At 43.6% G+C, this 21132-nt stretch overlaps 1 protein-coding gene across 2 annotated transcripts in view; it reads left to right on the top strand.

The window, feature by feature from the left end:
- LOC122805417 (neurabin-1-like) overlaps positions 1–21132 on the top strand; it is a 1624240-nt gene that overhangs the window by 1395202 nt on the left and 207906 nt on the right. The gene's annotated exons all lie outside the window — the stretch shown is intronic.

Raw genomic sequence — 21132 nt, 5'->3', positions numbered from 1 at the left:
AGTTCAGCTGTCAGGTGGCAGTCACAGTTTCTTGTTTATCAACATGAGTAGATTCACACTGTACTCTGTTATTTTTTTAAATGTTTAATTTTGCAAGCAATAAAAATGTTAGGTTTGAATAATTATTTCTTGGTAATTATAAATCATTTCTGTGAACGTTCTCATTTCCAACTTTACTTCTTTTTGTTAGAAGTGACTAAAGAATTAGTATTCATACCATGGGTTTTATTAGTATTTCAGAGCTGATTAAGTCCACTTTGATCTCTGTTCAGGCCATTTTACCAAAATGGAATGTTTTGCTTTGAATCAGAAAGCTCATGGGAGGACTGATCTTTCTGTTACAAACACTTATGTGGTCTATAGTTTCTAAAAACTTGTTCCTTGTACTGTTAGTTTTTGGGAGCCTTTATTGTGATCGTAAATCCTTCCGGCTCTGTGGTCAGATTAGTTTTAAATTTGTGTTGAAGCATATTAGAAAGTTGAAGTATTATAAGTTACTTACTTTCTTCAGGAGGTGGGTCCTGCATTCGTATTTGTGTTGCTTTATAAGCCTAACTTTTGCCCCACAGTCTGAAGTCCCTGGGATGTAGCCTTTCTAGTTCTTTAGGGCTAGAATGTGATAAAAAGAGAAGCATTTAAGTTCTCCAAAGCTTTTCTAAGCCGCATTTTACATAGTCACTAGTGGCAGAAAAAAACAAATTGACTCTGCAGTCTGCCCTGTTAACAAGTGTATCTGATGTCATTTTCATTCATTTCTCAACTGTTGGGTTCGGATCTGATCCTTTGATCTGACTTGGCCGCTTCTTCCAGCTCGTGAAACACTGAAAATCTTGAACTCCCCCCTTTACTCATAATGCCCTAGTCACCTAACATACCTCAGATTTTGCTTGCATCCTTAGGGCACACACATGGTCACTGCATATTCTCAAATGAGCTTCTTTTCTGTGAGTTATAACTTTATAATGTTACAAACATTCTAGCCCTTCCTCCCTTCTTGTTAATCTTTTATTGAATCCTATATTATTCTTATATTGATATCCCCTTTTCCATTCAAGTTTTCCCTGTATATTTTTGCATTTCTTGAATACCATTGTTGGTATTTTCCTTTTCTGTAATTATTAGTATCTCTTTTTTACCTTAGCTGGTATTTTCATTTTTATTTAACCTTTTTTTCTCAAATCATGTCTGAGAAACCTTTTAAGTGCTTGGCCTGCAGCCCAAAAATTCTGATCTCAGGCACACATTCAAAGTGTGTCTACTGCTTAGGTCCAACTCACCTTGATTTGAATTGTGGCATTTGTAAGGCTTCAATCTGAGAGCTTTGATTGACAGAAAAAAACAAGCTAATTTAAAGAGGTTTGCTACCCTCTAAATGTGCTTCATCATCCTCTGGGGCTCAACCATCCAGAAAAGCTGACAAGAAGGGAGATTCAATTCATAAAGAACCAAGAAGCGTTCCCGGATCTGACTGCTACTTCAGTTCTGGTATCCAGACCTCCCAGTAAAGTGGCTAAAGTATTGGATTCAAACTCTTCAGATCCGAAATCTGGACTGGAAAAATCCCCTTGGATCTGATCACTACAAGTTGTTACAGATCCTGTCTCTTCTTGGTTCCCTTCCCCTTTTTTTGGAACAGTCACCAAGATGTCATTCCAGACCATCTTCTACAGCATCATCTATACGATCTTCCAGGAGTCTGACTGAAGCTGACATGGACAGGATGATGAGGAAATTCCTCTCTACGCAGATTCAAATGGCGGTTCTTCCATCTCTGACCCCATCTGGCCCAGAGACCCTTGTCAGTACTATTCCCCTGTTATTGGCTGTTTCTTCAATCCAACCTTTGGTTTCGGAGCCATCAGATCTGAAGATCCTGGAGTTGTCAACTTTGGATCAGAAGATCCTTGTATCTTCGACTCCGATGGCATTTCTGAGTGGCCTACAGTGAGCACTTTGGGGCCCCATGACTCTTGGAGCCAAAGCCAAATCTGGGATGTTTGAGCCATCTCTGAAGCTGTTGGAGCCATCTCTGCACCTTGATGATTTGATGCTAGATAGCTGTTCTACTCCCTCTTTGAGTAGTCTGCCTTCAGGGCAGAGGAAGCCTACAGTCCATAAGCATGTGTTATTGGAGCTGTCAGTCTTTTTCTCTCTCTGAGCCATTATGTGTTCGAAGTATTGGAGAGAGCTTTCTGTGTTCCAGGAGTTCGGACTTCTCTTCCCATTTAGCTCTGACTACCTAGCTTCATTCGACTGCATATAGAGCCTCAACCAACTGTGCCACTAGGACAACCAGCCCAAACTAGTCTCCAGAACACCCAGCAGGGTATACTAATCTCTTCCAGCACTTCTGGAGCATCTCAACAAAGTAATTTTCAGGAAGAGAAATTGTAAAAGGAGGTACTTGGAATCTCTATAAATCCCTACTAATTCTGATGATGGGGAAGGGTCCACAAGATCACCACCCGACACTGTCTCATTTGGAGACATCCTAGAAATCTTAAAGCAAAGGGGTGGTTGGTCCCCTGACAGCCATTCCCACCAATGAGCTCATTGATTTGGTCTCTTGATGGGCGTGTAAGGAGCCTGATACCATCCAGCCTATCCCTAAGAGACCAGATAGGATCCTGGCACCCCTGAAGTACAAGACATATTGGAGTAAGGAAGTACCAGTTGATGCCATGGTCATAGTGGCAGCAATGAAAAAGAAACTAGTAGAGAAAATTTCCTCTGCCCCCCCCCCCCCCCCCCCACAGGGAGTCTAGGGCACTAGACAGATTTGGGAAGCATGTATATGCTTTGGTGACCTTTGCCCTTCGGTCAGTGAATTATTTGGCACAATTCACAAGACTTAAGAGGGATTTGATTAAGGAACTTGCCAGATCCCTCACTGGGGCCATATCCTCTGAGTCAGAGAGCACTATTGCCTCATAGTTGGCTACCCTTCAGTCCATTTCGAACTCATCCATGAGGCTTGTGGCCCCAAAGTAAAAGACACACACACTAGCTGTGAGCAGGAAGGAAAAATCCTGTCTGCTGTGGAAATACGTTTTTCAACCCCTCAATAGACCTTCTCTAGGAACCAAAGAGAGAGAAGGAAATTGTGGTTCAGAAAATTCCAAGGGCCTTCCAAGTTCCATGTGGAGACAGTTCCCCAGAGCAGAGGGGGGAACTCTAATGGAAGATGCCATCTCCATGACAGGGGTGGTCCACATATCCAGGGATCCAGAGATGCCTTCTCTGACGGATCTTATCAGCACAACTGAAAGAAAGCCTGACTGTCCATTTTGGAGGCAGTCAGGGGTTGTTTATCCCTGCACCAGAGAGCTTAGCAAGAGACTACAAAAGATTCATGGGTGCAGAGGATAATATCCCGAGATTAGATAACACCCTTTTCCATTCCACCCCCACTAGTAATAAACACAATCCCTGATGTTCCACCCAGACAGAGGGAGGCAGCAGCAATAGAAATAAACAAGCTGCTAGAAAAAAGAAGTAAGATACAGCGCCAAAAGACACTGAAAAAAACCATGGAAATGCCTCAATAAAACATCAAAGTGCAGTAAACGGGTAATAGAAACACTGTAAGCTGTAAAATTATTCTTCCAAGTAGAACCACAAATTATTAACACAAAAGATTAGCGCTTTAGTCTCTTCACCATGAAGAAACTTCATCAGGTAAACTCACACAGCACAACTTCCTTTTTTTATAGAAAGCAGTAACAGGAAATAGAAAATTAAAGCAAAAAAAAACACCTTGTCCAACATGTGTAAGTCAAGAATAGTAGGTCACATTTTCATAGCCTTAGCAGCAAAAAATATATATAAAACCTTATAATACTTTCAAGGTATAAGAATATACATCACATATATTTATATATATATATATATATATATATATATATATATGTATGGGTCTACCTGATAACACCAACACGCCAAAACACTGACAACGAAATAACCGACACGACAAAACCAAAAGTTCAAGAACACGAAACTTCACATGCCCGACAAACCACAATCCCGACAATCAACAAAACAAATAACTTTCCCGAAAAACACACGCAACACAAGCACACCAAAAACCTTACAAACCTACACTAAACCTTACTTACACAACTATATGTACACTAACCTTAACCCAAACCGTAACCCTAAGATCCGTCACTATCACACACTAACCCTAACTCACTTAGTCCGCCCCTAACCTTTAAGTCTGCCACTGTCACACACTCACCTTACATGCACCCTAACCCTAACTCACTTAATCCGCCCCTAACCCTTAAGTCTGTCATTATCGCACACTTACTCACCCGCACCCTACCCTAACGTCTGTCACTATCACACACTTACCTTACCCACACCCTGACCCTATCGTCCGTCCCTATCGCACACTTACCTTAACATGTCGGTGTTCTCAGCGTCGGGATTCTCAACTGTCTGTCTTCTCTGTTGTCGATCTTCCTGTGTTTATCTCATTGTCGTTCTTCACAGCTTTCGGTGTTATCAGGTAGACCCATATATATATATATATATATATATATATATATATATATATATATGTATGTATGTGTGTGTGTATGTGTGTGTGCATATATATATATATATATATATATATATATATATATATGTGTGTGTGTGTGTGTGTATAAATACATTTAAAACAAACAAGTATTATATATAAAAAATATGTATATGTATAAAGAAAACAAACCCTTCCCCCCCAAATGAAAATTAACATCAACTCTACTTTCAAGTAGCAGAGGCCATGCCATACCTCTGTCACTAACTTTAAAAGGTTCTAATACAAAACATTTAAGATATAATTGCTAGAAAGAAAGAGTCGTCCAAGAGGTCCCCCCAGACCAGAAAGAGTCTGGAACCTATTCACAATTCTTTTTAGTGTTAAAGAAAACAGGGGACTGGAGACCGATTTTGGATTTCAGCAGTCTAAATCAGTCACTTCAGTACACAAAGATGTTCTTCATATTTCACTGTTGCAGTCATTACATTTGGGTAATCTGCTGGCAGGTTGGGCTCAGTCGGCCTGATTAACAAAGTCTTGGGTCCTGCGTCGGTTGCTGTCCCTTCTTCCATGACGTCAGGTCGTCAGGGGTATAAAACACGCAGTCGACGCCATTACATCAGTCTTTCTTGCCGCGCGGTGCCCGAAGCAGAAGCAGTTCGCAAGTACCGGTCAGCCGACTCTTGAAATTTTAGTTTTTGAGTTTCAGATTCGAAGTCTTCAACTAAAAAGCTAAGTACCCCGTTGGGGAAACTTTTTCTTGCTCCTTACCGATGTCAGTAAAAGTTAATAATTACATTACTTGTGGGAAGCATACCTCATAAGGATTTTCATTTGTACTGTATTCTTTGCCTAGACCCTGTCCAGAGCGTACCTTGCGTTGGTACATTTCTGCTTCTAAATATTGTGGCTCATGCTTTAATTATCCAGAAATGTCATCGTTTAGAAGTCCGACTACCAGAATACCTAAAAAACACAAAAAAAAAGAGACAGGCCGTTGAGGCGCTGGTACTCAGTGGGTCGCTTTGGCAGCCCCTGATACCCACTACTTCTGATTCACAGGCCTCTACTGAGACCCATTCGGAGTCCGGTATGCCACAAGATGCTTCAATTATGGAACCCGTGGATGTCTCTACCTTGGATAGGTCTGGAGCCGCTGTGCAGGCACCGGCTTCTGAGGGTGTTTTCAGGCCTACAGGTTTGTATATTAGACCGACACCATCTTCAAAACTAAGGCCAAAATCTCGATCTATGTCTAAAAAAACGATGCCTGTTCCACATGTTCAGGCCCCTATGGCTAAAAAACAAATGATCAAAATGGCTGAAGATTTAATTACTCTGATCAGAGGTAGACAACCCCCCCCCCCCCTTCTAAGAGGCCTAGGTAAGACATTGATTATGAATCTTCTGGACAAGATTCTATTTCTTCCAACTCTTCTAATGACCAGGAATTGTCTATACCTACTTGTGAGGACTCTGATGCAGAAGATTCCATTTCTTCTGCCCCTGAGGATTTTTCTTTTGGGGAAACTTTACATACTCCAAAAGTAAAAAGCGTTGACAGACACAGCACAAAGGTAAAACCAGGATTTATTCCAGACACGAATCACTCCAAAATTCCACCACAAGTGAGCGCTTTCATCTCCTAACATCGGAGATTTCTTCAGACTGGTGGTGAAGCAAAAGCAATACACTTATATATCATTCTAAAATCAATTAAAACATCATTTGAAACATAATTAACCCTTAAATTGGAATTAGTTAATTAACATCCTAAGAAGACAAAATGGAATATTGTTAAAGGCCAGATCAATAGAATTAGTAGTCTAACAAACGATGAAGACATTTTTTATAAAGAAGCAAATAGTTTTTGTAAAAAGATGAGTAATAGAGGATATCCTGAACATATGTTAAATAAAATTATGAATGCAGAAGTTCTTAAAAGAAACAATGTGATGATAGATGAAGCCCATACAGAACATAGTATGGACTTCACGACAGCTTTAGTAGTACAAAATAGCATTGATTCTTATGAGATCAAGAACATCATTAGAAATAATTGGGCCATCTTCAAAGGTAGTAAGGATCTCCTACAGAAACTAGGAGATGAACCCAGATTTGTGCAGAAGAGAGCTAAGAATTTTAAAGATTTTTTTCAAACTAAGTTAAATAAATGTAAGGTAATGGAAGAAAGAAAAGGCATGTTTAAATGTTTCAATTGTAATTATTGTCAATTTTTATACACAGAAAGTAATGAAATATTATTAGGAAAAACTATAGTTAAGGTTCCGGGCAAATTTACTTGCAAGTCCAAAAATGTAGTTTATTTATTAGTATGTTTAGAATGCATGTGCTTCTATATTGGTAGAACAAGTAGAGAATTATATAGAAGGATATATGAGCATCACTATGCAATAGGTAGAGGGGATGCAAAAAATGCAATGGCTCAACATTATATAGATAGCAAATGCAAAAATAATTTTAAATGCTTAGTTTTTGATGCAATTCATCCGAAAGTTATAAATATTAACATTGAAGAAGAGTTGGGTTGGCTTGAATACTGCTGGCAAGTCAGATTAAATGCATGTTTTTACCCTGGACTAAACAATAGAGAATTCATTATGTATCTAAAAAGAAAGGGGCTTAAGCATTAGCTTTAGTATTCTTGTCTTTTTAATTAACTAATTCCAATTTATGGGTTAATTATGTTTCAATTGATGTTTTAATTGATTTTAGAATGATATACAAGTGTATTGCTTTTGCTTCACCACCAGTCTGAAGAAATCTCCGATGAAAGCGCTCACTTGTGGTGGAATTTTGGAGTGATTCGTGTCTGGAATAAATCCTGGTTTTACCTTTGTGCTGTGTCTGTCAACGCTTTTTACTTTTGGAGTTTGTTTTGCGATTTAGCGTTCTTTTTGGCTGCTTTTGTGGATTTGAAACTTTACATACCTTAAGGGAATATTTCCACTGGGAAAGTCAGGATTTCTCTGAATCTAAAAAGAGACTTGGGGATTTTCTTCTTCTTCCTCAGCATAGGCCTTTGGCTATACTACCTGTTCTAGACATTGTTGATGATGTTTTTTCAGAATCTAGTATGGCTCCTGATTCTCTGCCTCTGGCTCCTTGTAAGCCAGACAGATACTACATAGTTCCTGACTCCCACAAATTTATTTTCAAAAATCCTGCTGCAGGTCCTGAAACCATTTCTCAGGGTCCCAAGGGCATTAAGGTTTCTACTGCTACAAATCCTACCCCTCCTGATAGAGATTCCACGGCGCTGGATAGATGGGGTAAGAAGGTTTACACTTCTGCAACCTTGGCAATCAGGGCTTTAAACTGTCAATTTCATATGCTAAAATATCAACAGCATATCATGGGACTGCTTAAACAGAAAATGTTAATTTCTTACTGTGTGGAAAACAAAGATTCACAGGATTTGTTGCATTCAGCTGAACAAGTTGGAAAACATACTTTGCAATGTGGTTTTGATTCTTTGGAGGCCTCTTGCAGGGCTGCTGTAACTGGGTCTGTGCTAAGAAGGCATGCTTGGCTCAAAGAGCAAAATCTGCCTGATCATGTTAAAACAAAATTGTTTGATGCTCCTTTACAACAGGACCGTCTCTTTGGTAATAAGGCTGAAGAAGTTTTAAAAAAGATGGAAGATAAAGCTAAATCTATGCAAACTGTGAAAGATTTCTTACAAGTGCAACCTTCAAGATTAATAGGCACTGGCCTACTAAGAACTGGCCCTTTCCAGTTCCTTAGAGAGCCACTCGAGTCAAACCCAGGCATTCCAAAGGCTCCAGGTTTCAGTCACAAGGGACTTTCAGAACAAAACAATGGGGTGCTTCCTCTTCCAAATCTGGAAACAACAAGACACCTCCCTATGGTAAGCAGTCTCAATGACTTCCCTTTACACTTACCAAGCACTTATAGCCGCCCCCTTGGGGAGAAAACTGGCTCTTCATACAAGAAACTGACAACTTATAACCCAGGACAAATGGGTTTTAAATATAGTATCCCAGGGGAAACATATTTCATTTCCGCATGCTGCCAATTCCAAACAGATGGCCAGACCTACCCCCAAATCAGTGGCCAGATGCCCAGCAACAAGTACTTTCCCTCATGAGCATGTGGGCTATTCAACCAGTACCATAAGAGGAAAAGGGACAAGGTTTCTATTCAAGACTTTTCCTGGTACCCAGAAAAGACAAATCATGGCATCCAATTCTGGACTTATCTACTCTAAACACCTTTCTGGACATTCCAAAATTCAAGATGCTGACTCTTCACCAGTTACTTCCTATGCTAGGCAAAGATGCCTGGTTGGCAACCCTAGATTTAAAAGAAGTTTACCTGCATATCCCAATCTGGGAATCTTGCAGAAGATACCTCCGCTTTAAAGCAGGCTACTTGCATTACCAGTTCTCTGCACTGCCCTTTGGCTTATCTACTGCAATCAGGATCTTCACAAAGTGCCTGGCTCCATTAATTGCATTTTGCAGGCAAAGAAACATTAAAATATATCCATACCTGGACGATTGTCTAATTCAGGCAGAAAACAAGGACACTCTTCTAAACCATCTGGCGTTTGTAAAAAGGGCTCTAACTTGTCTAGGGTACACTATAAACGAAAAGAAATCACAACTGGTACCCTCTCAGAATATTACATTCCTGGGTGCAAGCTTGAATACAACTGCCCAGATGGCTTTACTTACGCCAGAGAAGCAAATTCATGTGGTGACTTACTTCAAACAGGTGGCCACAAAAACCTTACTTTCTGCAAGGCAAATACTGCAAGCCTTGGGGTTCATGGCCTCCTACATTCTTCAAATTCCATATGCAAGACTGCATATGAGGAAACTTTAGTGGTACTTAAGTCTATGGAGTCAGCATTGTCACAGCCTGGAAACAATGATTCCTAACATTCCTTGTCTGCAACTAGAGTCCCTATGGTGGGCAGAGGCCTGCCACCAAAACAAGGGACTGTCATTCACACCACCCCCTGATGCCCAAACCCTAACTACAGATGCATCAGACTATGCTTGGGGGGCACATCTGGCAGGGAAGTGCATTCAGGGCAATTGGAGCCCAAATCAAATGCACCTTCATATCAATCAAAAAGAAATGCTAGCCATGCAGGATGCACTGACAGCCTTCAAGGACTACCTTCATCCAGGACAATTAATGATAAAGACAGACAACACCACAGTTATGTGATACATAAGCAAGCAGGGGGGTACACACTCCTACCCCCTTTGCAGACTAGCCATGGCATTGTGGAACACGGCCTTGACCTATCAAGTACAACTACAAGCTCAATTCCTGCCAGGAAAGCTGAACACACTGGCAGACGAACTAAGCAGAAATCTCATGGACCCACATGAATGGAAACTGGAAACATGGATTTTCAACATGTTGACACGCAAATGGGGGAGCCCAGACATAGATCGTTTTGCCTCACCCCACAACTATCAGTTGGACAAATTTTGCACAAGAACTCATCACAAAATAGCCTGGAAAGTGGATGCTCTGTCCTTCAGATGGAAAAATCTATCAGTCTATGCCTTTCCCCCTCTGCCTCTGCTCTCCAAGTTCTACTAAAAGTCAAACAGGACAAACTAAAAATGATTTTGATTGCTTCAGACTGGCCTCGCCAGCACTGGTACCCACTCCTGCACAATGTGTCACACCTTCCACCGTGGCACCTGCCTCAGACACCTTACTTAACTGTCTCAGCAGAACAACCAAATTCTGCACACGCAGCTCCAAACTTTGAATCTTGCAGCGTGGCTAATCACTTAATTTCACCGTTAGCATCCCTCAGCAAACCTGTGATGGATGTCATTTTGTTGGCGAGAAGGCCTAGTACTAGAAAATCTTTTGCTGACAAATGGAAAAGATTCTGTGCCTGGAACCAATCTCAAGGGATAAGCACAGCAGTGCCCAACATTCCTCAGATTTTACAATACTTAACTGAGATGCTTCACAAGTCCCTGTCCTTTTCTTCCATAAAAATCCATGCCTCAACCATTTCAGCTCATTACAACACAGAACCTCCCCTCTTCTCTCATCCTCTGCTAAAGCAGTATCTCAGAGGGGCCAAAAACTTAAGACCACCCAGGAGAGCTCCAACCCCTGCCTGGGACCTCAGTTTTGTATTGGAAAAGCTCACTCTCCCTCCTTTCGAGCCAGCTGCTACTGCAGATTTGAAATTTCTCTCCTGGAAAACAGCTTTCCTTTTAGCAGTCTCTTCAGCTAGAAGGATTTCCGAATTACAGGCTGTTATGGCAGTGGAGCCTTTCATCATTTTTTCATGCAGACAGGGCATCTCTCAGGACCAATCCACCCTTCATGCCTAAGGTGGTATCCAGTGTGGCTCTTAATCAGACCATTCATTTGCTAACTTTCTTTCCCAATCCACAGAACAAGTGGGAGCGGATTCTGCATTCATTGGATGTACACAGACAACTTAGATTTTACTTAAACAGGATAAAATCTCAAAGAAAATCTGAACAACTGCTGGTGGCATTTGCTGCAGGGGCAGAGGGAAAGGCTATTTCAAAGCAAACCATTTCCAAATGGATAAGTCATTGTATTCATTTCTGGTATATGCACCATGGAAAAACTATCCCCCAGGGATCAGATCCCATTCCACCAGGGCTTGATCTACTTCTACAGCCTTTCTCAGAGGTGTTCCTACCAGGGACATTCTAAAAGCTGCTACCTGGAGCTCAGTTCATACGTTCACCAAACATTACTATCTACCACTTTTCTCTAAATCCAGAGCTGGCTTTGCCACTGCTGTCCTGCAGGGCCTTATAGCTGGTCCTAATGCTGTATAATTCCCTCCACCCAACCATAGCTTTGGGAATCTACCCAAATGTAATGACTGCAACAGTGAAACATAAAGAACATAGTACAGCTGTGTACACTTACCATAAATGTAGATGTTCGAGTGTATTCACTGTTGCAGTCCTGGTTACCCTCCCTCCAGCCCCCTATTTTTCTCTGGCTATACCTCTACTTTCTTTCACTATGCTTAATAACCATTGTGGTGTATTTGCTTTTGGGATTGGAGGTATATATTTTTTGAGTTTTTTAATTTTATTTTCTCTCCATTTGGGGGGCACCTGACATCTGGGGGAAGAAAAACTGATGTAATGGCGTCGGCTGCATGTTTTATACCCCTGACAACCTGACGTCATGAAAGAAGGGACAGCAACCAATGCAGGACCCAAGACTTTGTTAATCAGGCCAACTGAGGGCAACCTGCCAGCAGATTACCCAAATGTAATGACTGCAGCAGTGAATACACTCGAACATCTACATTTATGGTAAGTGTACACAACTGTACTTTCCAGATAGTCACGGTTCAGTTCATTCTGCCTTTTCTGCAGAAGGACCGTTGGATGTGCTGGGTAGATCTTCTGGGTGCTTACTATCACATCAAAATGAACAGATGATCCAGGAGATGTCTGTGCTTCCAGCTGGGAGCCAGTCATCATCAAGAGTTCTGCCCTTTGGTCTCACTACAGTCCCTGATTGTTTACCAAGTGTTTGGCAGTACTAGCAGCTCACTTGAAACTGCTGGGATTCCAGGTTTTTCCTTATCTGGACGAATGGCTCATAACCGCTCTGACCCTTCTATAGCAAGACTACGTACTCCGGTTATCCTCTCACCTGTGGATTTTAGCTGGTCACAACAAATCTCATCTCGAACCAACACAAATAATGGAATTTCATTGGTACCTCACTCAGTACAGCACTCAAACAGTTTCTCTCCCTCTGTCCAGAGTTCATTCTGTTCAGTTCCAGGTTAGAAAGATCGTTCAAAGTTCTCTTTCAGCTCAACTGATTCCCCAGGCTTTGGGTTCCATGTCAGCAGCAGTCATTCTAGTACCATTGACAAGGTACCATATGAGAAGTCTTTAGTGGACACTCGCAACTCAGTGGTCCACTCTCCATCAACCATTATCCAGTTAGATCAAAATAACACAAGCTTGGAAAATTCTCTTCTATGGTGGATACATTCCTCTCAAGTACAAGAAGGTTGGCCCTTTGTTCTTCCCCAGTCCAAGGCCATAGTGACCATGGACATCTCCCAGTTGGGTGGGGGGTGTACTTCTTGGGAAAGACAGTCAAAGGCATATGGTCCCCCCAATGAGGCCAACATGCATATCAATGTCCTGTAAATGAGAGCTGTCATCCTAACATTGCAGGCCTTTCAAGACACACTCCCCAGTGGGACTGTTTCGATTCAGGCGGACAGTATGTCAGTGGTGTAATACATCAACAGTCAAAGGGGAACCAAATCTTACCCCTTTTGTCAAAAAACTGAGAGCATAGCAGTGGGCATTCTCATCCAGTCGTTTTCTGATAGCAACCCAAATTCCGGAGAAATCCAGTGTGATTGCAGACAGACTAAGCAGGTCTATTCTAATGCCTCATGAGTGGTCCCTCAATACGAAGGCTGAGGAAAGACACTTCCATCGATGGACACAGCCATGCTGCGACCTCTCTGCATCTCCTCTCAACAACAAGTGCAGCAGGTTCTTTGCCCTGATCCCCCCATGGGGGAGTCACCAAGGGATGCTTTTCTTCACGATTGGCCCTCAGTCTCCTTTATGCCTACCCTCCATTACCCCAATCCCAAATTTCTTCAGAAAGCATCTCGATTGAAGAGCACAGTTATCGTCATTGCCCCTTACTGGCCTTGTCAGATTTAGTTTCCTTTTCTTTGGCTTCATCTCCTTTGTCCTCCCTGGATCCAACTCCATACCTATTGTCTCATCTGACAGACATGATTCATTTGGACATTCCAGGCCTAAAATTGACCACATGGTTTCTCCAGTTCCATTGAATGCTAGACAGCCCAAGCCCTCTTCCCCTGTCCATCACATTCTTTTATCATCCCACAAAGCTTCTACCTGGAAACGTTACAAAAGTAAATGGAAAGTATTTGTCATTTGGGCGCTGCAGAAGAATTTAGATCCCTTTACAGCACAGATTGCCAAAGTTCTTGAATTTTTAGCTACAGTTTTTAGTGAAGGTACCAGCTCTTTTACTGTAAAAGTGCAGATGTTAAGTTGTCAATCTCGCCTTCATTCTTGCTTGATGGGTTCGGAGCCGATCCTCGGCTCCGACTCGGCACTTGCTTTAGCTCGAGAACTCCTTTTACCAGCTCGAGGCAGCCCCATATCCCATGATGCAAGGCAGTAAGTACCCAGATCTCGTTTGCCGCTTCGCTTGGGAGGTCTTCTCTTTACCAGCTCCTGGTAAGTAGTTCACATTTGTGATTTTTTCAAGCCCCTTTTAGTTTAAAACTAATTTTTTGATAGTTTAAATTTATTTCTACCCTTTTTCTGACAGAAATCCCTGTCTCTTTTAATTTTTTGTTTGTCAATTTTCCTATCCCATCCCCGTTAGGGTGTGTGTGTGTGTTTTTATAAAATACCTCTTGGTATTTTGTTAAATTTAATTTTGACTGGTGTGTCTGTGTGTGTTGTGTTTGCACCATGTCAAAGGAGAGGGTTTCAGGTTTTAAGAAGTGTGACTCGTGCTGTCAGAAGATGTCTCTGACAGACGGTCACACTTCTTGCCTGTATTGTTTGGGCCCTCTTCACCTGCAGGACTCCTGTGCTATTTGTCACTCCTTCAGCCAGAGAGTCCTGCAGGAGAGACGGAACAAGTTGATTCTCAGGGGTCTTCTTAAGCCGGAGGGCTCTCCGGCTAAGTCGGCTCCACAAAAATCAACTAAAACTGCCAAGGCCCAGGCTTCTGTTTCTAAGCCTGCGGCCTCGGCTCCGACTCGTATTGAGTCGAGATCGGCTCCGGCTGGAGCCGATTCTGGATCCACAAAGCTTTCGGCGCCGATGGCTATCGGTGCGAATCTGTTTTGACCGCCGATGTCGGCTCCGATCGGCTCCGACACCCATGTGGCACAGGCATCGGTGTCGGCTCCGATCGGCTCCGACACCGTTACTTTGGTAGCTGTATCGGCTCCGGCTGGAGCCGATACATCGAGACGTTCTGTCGGCTCCGGAAGTCGGTGCCGACAGGATCTGTAGTATCGGCTCCGATGGCCCATTCCAGGAAGAGGTCGAGGTCTCCTTCCTTGGAGCCGATACTTTCGGCTCCGGCCGCCTCTTCTATCGGAACGGAGCCATCGGAGCCGATCTTCAAGGTCATCCAGGTTGTCAGATCATGACCTAGAGAGTGGTCAGTAGATTACTCAAGTCACAGGTACTGGCCCAAATGCTACACAGTCCGTCTCAGCAGGCGACTGTTGGTCCACACCCCGTTACAGTTCCTCCTTCAACTCTACCCCAGAGCTTGGAGTTGGAGTCTTCGGGCATGGTTACTGCTACGGCTGGAGGACGGATACCCCTTCTGTTCCTTCAGCCCCTACTCTTATCTCCTCTTCCTTAGAGGGATTCGGTGGTCGGGCTTCCATGGTCTCCTCCGAGGGTGAGTGGCATCGGACCCTTGTCCGAGCCCGCTCTTCCCCTTGGAGCCTCGGCCTTGGTGAGCTCGGCTCCGACATCTGCCTCGGAGACTTCCTTTTCGGTGGTTCCTGGAGTTCCTAGCTCTTGAGCGGGTTCTCTCGGACCTGCCTGGGAGGGAGCATTCGAGGTGATGAAGAGTGTACTGGCCACTGGTATCAGTTAGCAGTCTGTTCCCGTAGCTCCTCCCTCTATGGTACCTGTTGACATCTCTGCCACTTCTCTTGCTACAGGACCCAGAGATCCTCCGCCTCAGGTTTCCCCATTGGGAATTTCCCCCTCTTCCGAGGATTCTCCTGATGTTTGCGGACGTCCTCCTAGGAAGAGGACTTGTAAGAGGAAGCATGTAGACTCCCTGAGTCTGTCACTTGGATACTGACTTTGATGAGTCAGAGGGATCCCTAGATCCCCTCTGAGGATGTCTCCTTCTCAGACATCCTAGAACTTCTCAAACAGAGGGAAACTGGCCCACGAAGAATCCCCGTGAGGAGGAGTGAATATACCTAGAGGCGTTTGGATCTCGGCCCTCCACCTCCTGGGTGTCTCCGCCTTCGACCCCTTATGCAGGTTATTGCACAAAGGCGTGGACAGCTCCTGACTCTGTAGAGCCAGTCCCTAGGAGGCCTTCTAAATTTATCACTGCCCCTAGTGACAAACAATTCCTAACCAAGGGTGTCCCGCTGATGCCATGGTGGTGGCTGCGGCCACCAAAAGGAACTTGCAGATCCTTCCGTGCCCGTCCATCCTCCTAATAAGGACTCTAGGACCATGGATAGGTACGGCAAGCGGATGTTTTCCTCAGCGACCTTTGCTATCGTTCGCTGAATTATCTTTGTCACTTCACCAGACTCCAGAGATATCCTGAAGGAGCTGGGAGAAGTAGTTCAGGATCCTACAGCTGCAGGGGCTCAAGAAAAGATTGCTTCGCAGCTAGGAACCCTCAATTCCATTGCTAACTCCTCCATGCGGCTAATATCTTATGCTGCGGATGGGCGAGTAGAGCCGCAGGCACAGGTGTGGCTCTTAGCCGCCAAGCCTGGATGCGGCTATGTGATTTTGCGGATCCCTTTAAGGCATCCTTCACAAATTCTCCCTTTGATGGGTCAGCTTTGTTTGGCCCTCAGGTGAAGGAGACCTTGACCAGGTGTGAGCAGGACGGCAAGACTCTTTCTGCTGTTGGAGTCCGTTTTTCCACCCCTTCTAGGCCTTATCCCAAAGGACAGAAGGGTGGTAAGATGTGGTTCCGTAAATCCCAAGGAGTCACGCCGGATTCACGTGGTCAGTTTACCCCTAGAGGCAGAGGGGTAACAACAACAGACGCCGCTCTAGAGGCAGAGGGGGTCCGAAGAACCAGGGAAACAGGGAGCCTCTCTCTTGAAGCCCTTTCAGCATCCCTGAGGTGTTGCCCGGCTGTCCCTCCTTGGAGGCAGTCGGGGGAAGATTATCACTGTACCCAGAAGCCTGGCATTCCCTCACTCAAGACAGATGGGTACAGTCGATCATATCCAAGGGTTACATAATTCCTTTCGAGGAAAGTCCCTTCCCCTCAAGTTCCCTTCCAGATGTACCACCCGGTCTAAGGGAGATTGCAGAGTTAGAAATCGCAAAACTACTGCAAAAAAGAGCCATTCAGCCAGTTACAATAGACCATTCAGAGCCGGAATCTACTCAAGGTTCTTTTTGGTCCCCAAAAGACGGAGACTGGAGACCAATATTGGATCTCAGCAGACTCAACAAGTCTGTCAGGAAGACAAGATTCGAATGGTCACTCTTCAGTCACTTCTGCCCTTCTTACAGAAGGACAACTGGATGTGCTCAATAGATCTTCAGGATGCGTACTATCACATCAAAATTCACAGACGCTCCAGGAGATTTCTCCGCTTCGGCTGGGGTCCAGTCACTTCCAATTCAGAGCCCTGCCCTTTGGTCTCACTACAGCCCCAGAGTGTTCACCAAATGCATGGCAGTGGTCACGGCTCACCTGAGGCGTCAAGGATTCCAGGTGTTTCCGTATCTCGACGACTGGCTCCTGTCAGCCACCACCAGGCATCAGCTTATACAAGCCAGGGATTACACAATAGACCTTTGTTCTCATTTGGGCATCTCAGTCAACTTGAAAAGTCATCCTTATCGCCCTGCCAGTCTATTACCTTCATAGGCGCAAACTTAAACACTGTTCGGATGTCAGCTACCCTTACAGAACAAAGAGTTTCAGACATTCAGACTCATGTCAGGATCATTCTGGCCAGCAAGAAAGTACAGGCCAGAATGGTTCTAAAGGTATTAGGTCTCATGGCTGCGGCCATTACTCTTCTTCCCTGGCTCGATTCTACATGCGCCTCCTTCAGTGGATGCTGTTCACTCAGTGGTCATACCAGCAACTCCCAATGCGTCACCAGATTCTGGTGACACAAACATGCAAAGAACATCTTGCTTGGTGGATCACATCGTCTCAGGTTCACCAAGGCAGGTGCTTTGTACCTCCGTCCCCGATAGCCACTGTCACCACGGATGCCTCCCTGATCGGGTGGGGGTCATTATCAGGGCAGGATGGTTCATGGGACGTGGCAACCGTTCGAGTACCATCTGCACATAAATGTCCTGGAGATGAGAGCAGTGCTTTTAACGCGTTGCAAGCCCTCAACGACTTTCTTCCCGTAGGGACAATTGCAGTCCACACAGACAACATGTCTGTAGTTTGGTATATCAACAAACAGGGCGGAACCAAGTCCTACCCCTTGTGTCGAGAAGCGCTCAGACTATGGCAATGGGCGATCTCCTCTCATCGGTTTCTGGTAGCAACGCATATCCCTGGGAAAACCAACATTATAGCGGACAGATTGAGCAGAGCTATTCTCATGCCTCACGAGTGGTCTCTCAAGCAATCCATAGTGGAAGAGATTTTTCTGGAATGGGGTCGTCCATGTTGCGATCTTTTTGCTACTCCCCAAAACAGCAAATGTCCAGACTTCTTCAGCCTCTTCCCTCTATCAGGCCATCCCCCCAGAGACGCTCTGACCCAGGATTGGCCCCAGGGACTTCTTTATGCCTTCCCTCCATTTCCTCTGATCCCTCAGGTGATCCAGAAAGCTACCGTTTGAGAGCCAAATTGATTCTCATTGCCCCTTACTGGCCTCGACAAGTTTGGTTCCGTTCCTCCATCATCACCTTTTGGTGCAGCCGTGGCATCTGGACCCAGTGCCAGATCTACTGATTCACCAATCCGGTCAGCTGCACCGGTCAATCCCTTCTCTCAACCTCACAGCATGGTTGCTCCACTTCCTTCCTTAGCCAGGCTTCCTTTGATCTCTAACCCAGTTAGAGATATCATAGTAGCTTCACTAAAATCCTCTACCAGGAGGATTTACACAAGCAAATGGAAACGTTTCTCTTATTGGGCTAAGGCCCAAAATATTGATCCTTTTACTGCCCCTGTTCAGGCAGTTCTGAACTTCTTAGCAGAGATTTTTCATGCAGGCTCCTCTTCTTCCACAGTCAGAGTTCAGTTGGCTGCTATTTCTAATTTTCATGTCGGGATAGCAGATCATAATATTATGTCCCATAGGCTCTGCAGGGCCTTCTTGAAAGGAATTTTCCTACTAAAGCCTCCAATCAGGAATCCTCCTCCTCAGTGGGATCTAAATTTAGTGCTGACATCCTTGATTCTTCCCCCCTTCGAGCCAGATGTTTCTTGTTCCCTGAAATATCTTTCTTGGAAAACGTTATTCCTAGTGGCTATTACATCTGCCAGGAGGGTGTCTGAACTTCATGCTCTTTCGGTTCGACCCCTATTTGATTTTTCACAAAGACAGAGTATCTTTGAGAACTAATCCATCCTTTTTACCTAAGGTCGCTTCAAAAAACAATCTGAATCAATCCATTGATCTCCTGTATTTTTCCTAACTATTCAGATAGAGCTGAACAAAAGCTACATTATCTTGACGTCCACCGTCAGCTTAGATATTATTTGGACAGAACAAAAAATTTAGAAAATCTGATCAACTTTTTGTTTCCTATGCGGATAATAAAAAGGCCTTCCTGTTTCTAAAGTGACTTTGTCCAGATGGCTTTCTTCGGTCATCACTGAAATTTATACGATCAGGGGAAAACAGCTGTGCTCAAAACCTAAAGCACATTCAACTAGGAGTTTAGCTACTTCTACAGCTTTTCAAGCTAGACTGCCTTTGGACACTATTTGTGCAGCGCCACTTGGGCCACTCCTCACACTTTTGTTTCCCATTACAAATTGGACTTGGCCTCCAGGGACAGAGCCAGTTTTGGCTCTACAGTCCTCAAGAGTTTGTTCCATTGAGCCACCCAGGATAGAGGTGCTAGGGACGCGGTCCCATCAAGCTAGAATGAAGGCGAGATTGACAACTTAACATTAAGAGTTATGTACCTACCATAACGTTCCATGTTAGTTGTCTTCTCTAGCCTTCTTTCTTGACCCTCCCTCCTTCCCCTGGCCTGGACAGACCTTGTATAAGAAACTATTATGCTAAAGACCATTCAGACCTGGTCCTTTTTCCATCTGTAAGTTTCTTCTTCCTTTGGGAAGTATTTTATGCTTGGTGTTATTGCCCTTTGTCAACAAACGAGATCTGGGTACTTACTGCCTTGCATCATGGGATATGGGGCTGCCTCGAGCTGGTAAAAGGAGTTCTCGAGCTAAAGCAAGTGCCGAGTCGGAGCCGAGGATCGGCTCCGAACCCATCAAGCAAGAAAGAAGGCGAGAGAAGACAACTAACATGGAACGTTATGGTAGGTACATAACTTCTTATTTGCTGCCATTTCCAGTTTTCATATAGGAGTAAATAACGAATCTTTAACATCTTCCAAACTTTGCAAAGCTTTTCTAAGAGGAAGTTTCCTACTTAGACCTCCATTAAAAGATCCAACTTTTCTTTGAGATTTGAACATTGTTTTGCAAACCGTAACACATCCTTCATTTGAACCATCAATTAATGTGTGAACACAAATTCCTGACCTGAAAAACTCTTTTTAGTGGCTATTACCTCTGTCAGAAGAGTATCAGAATCACAGGCCCTGTCACCTAAACCTCCTTTTTAAATTTTTCATAAGGATAGAGTATCCTTATGGATCAGTCCTTCCTGTCTTCCTAAGGTGGTGTCAGAATCCAAGATTAATCAAGTTATCAACCTTCTTGTCTTCTTTCCAGATTTCTTAAATAAAGAAGAGTATATGTTACACCTTTTGGATGTTCACAGACAATTATGGTTATATCTACACCAAACCAAACATTTGAGGAAATCAGAACAATTATTTAGGCAAACCAGTTTCTCAAGTGACTTTAGTCAAATGGTTAACTGATTGTATTACTTTTGTTTATAAATAATTGGATTTGTATTAATTTTGTTTATGAATAATTGGATTTGTCTTTACCAAAACCACCCAAAAGCGTATTCCACCAAGTTCTGTGGCAACTTCTTCAGCCTTTTTATCTAGATCTTCATTGGATGATATTTGTACAGCCACAACTTGAGCTAATCCTCATACCTTTATTGCTCATTACTAATTAGATCTGGTCTCTAGGGGAAGAGCTTCCTTTGGCTCAGCAGTGCTCAGGAATATCCTTCCTTAGATTGCTCCCGGGATTTAGGTAGCTGGAGACTCTGTCCCAACAGTCAAGGAGTGAATGAATGAATGTAAATGACAACATCATATAAAAAAAAAAGTTATGTACTCATTATAGCATTCCATCTGTGTTGTCCATTTATATTATTCCTCAACTTCCCTCCCACTACCCCCCTCCTTGTTTTGACTCTTGGAAGGATCAAAAGATGTCCTTGGTTTGAGTCACAGATTCTATTTTATCATTTCTTCTGCTCAAAAGGTATAAGGGGCAACAAACAAGATCTGAGTTATGATGGGTGATTAAGGTATTATGAGTAAAGGAGGAGCTCAAGAGTTTGTGTTCAACGAGCTGGAAGAAGTGGCCAGTCCTGAAACCCAGCAGTTGAAGAATGAAAATGGACAACACAGAATGTTATGCTGAGTACATAACTTTTTTTCACCTATGATATTTATGCAGAGGGAGGTTTGCAAATATTGTTTCACAACTATGTCTCTGTCTTTCCA

The sequence above is a fragment of the Protopterus annectens genome, chromosome 6.part1 (assembly GCF_019279795.1).
Source record: "Protopterus annectens isolate FY-2018-M chromosome 6.part1, PAN1.0, whole genome shotgun sequence".
NCBI lineage: Eukaryota > Metazoa > Chordata > Ceratodontiformes > Protopteridae > Protopterus > Protopterus annectens.
This window is presented reverse-complemented; position numbering and strand designations above follow the sequence as displayed.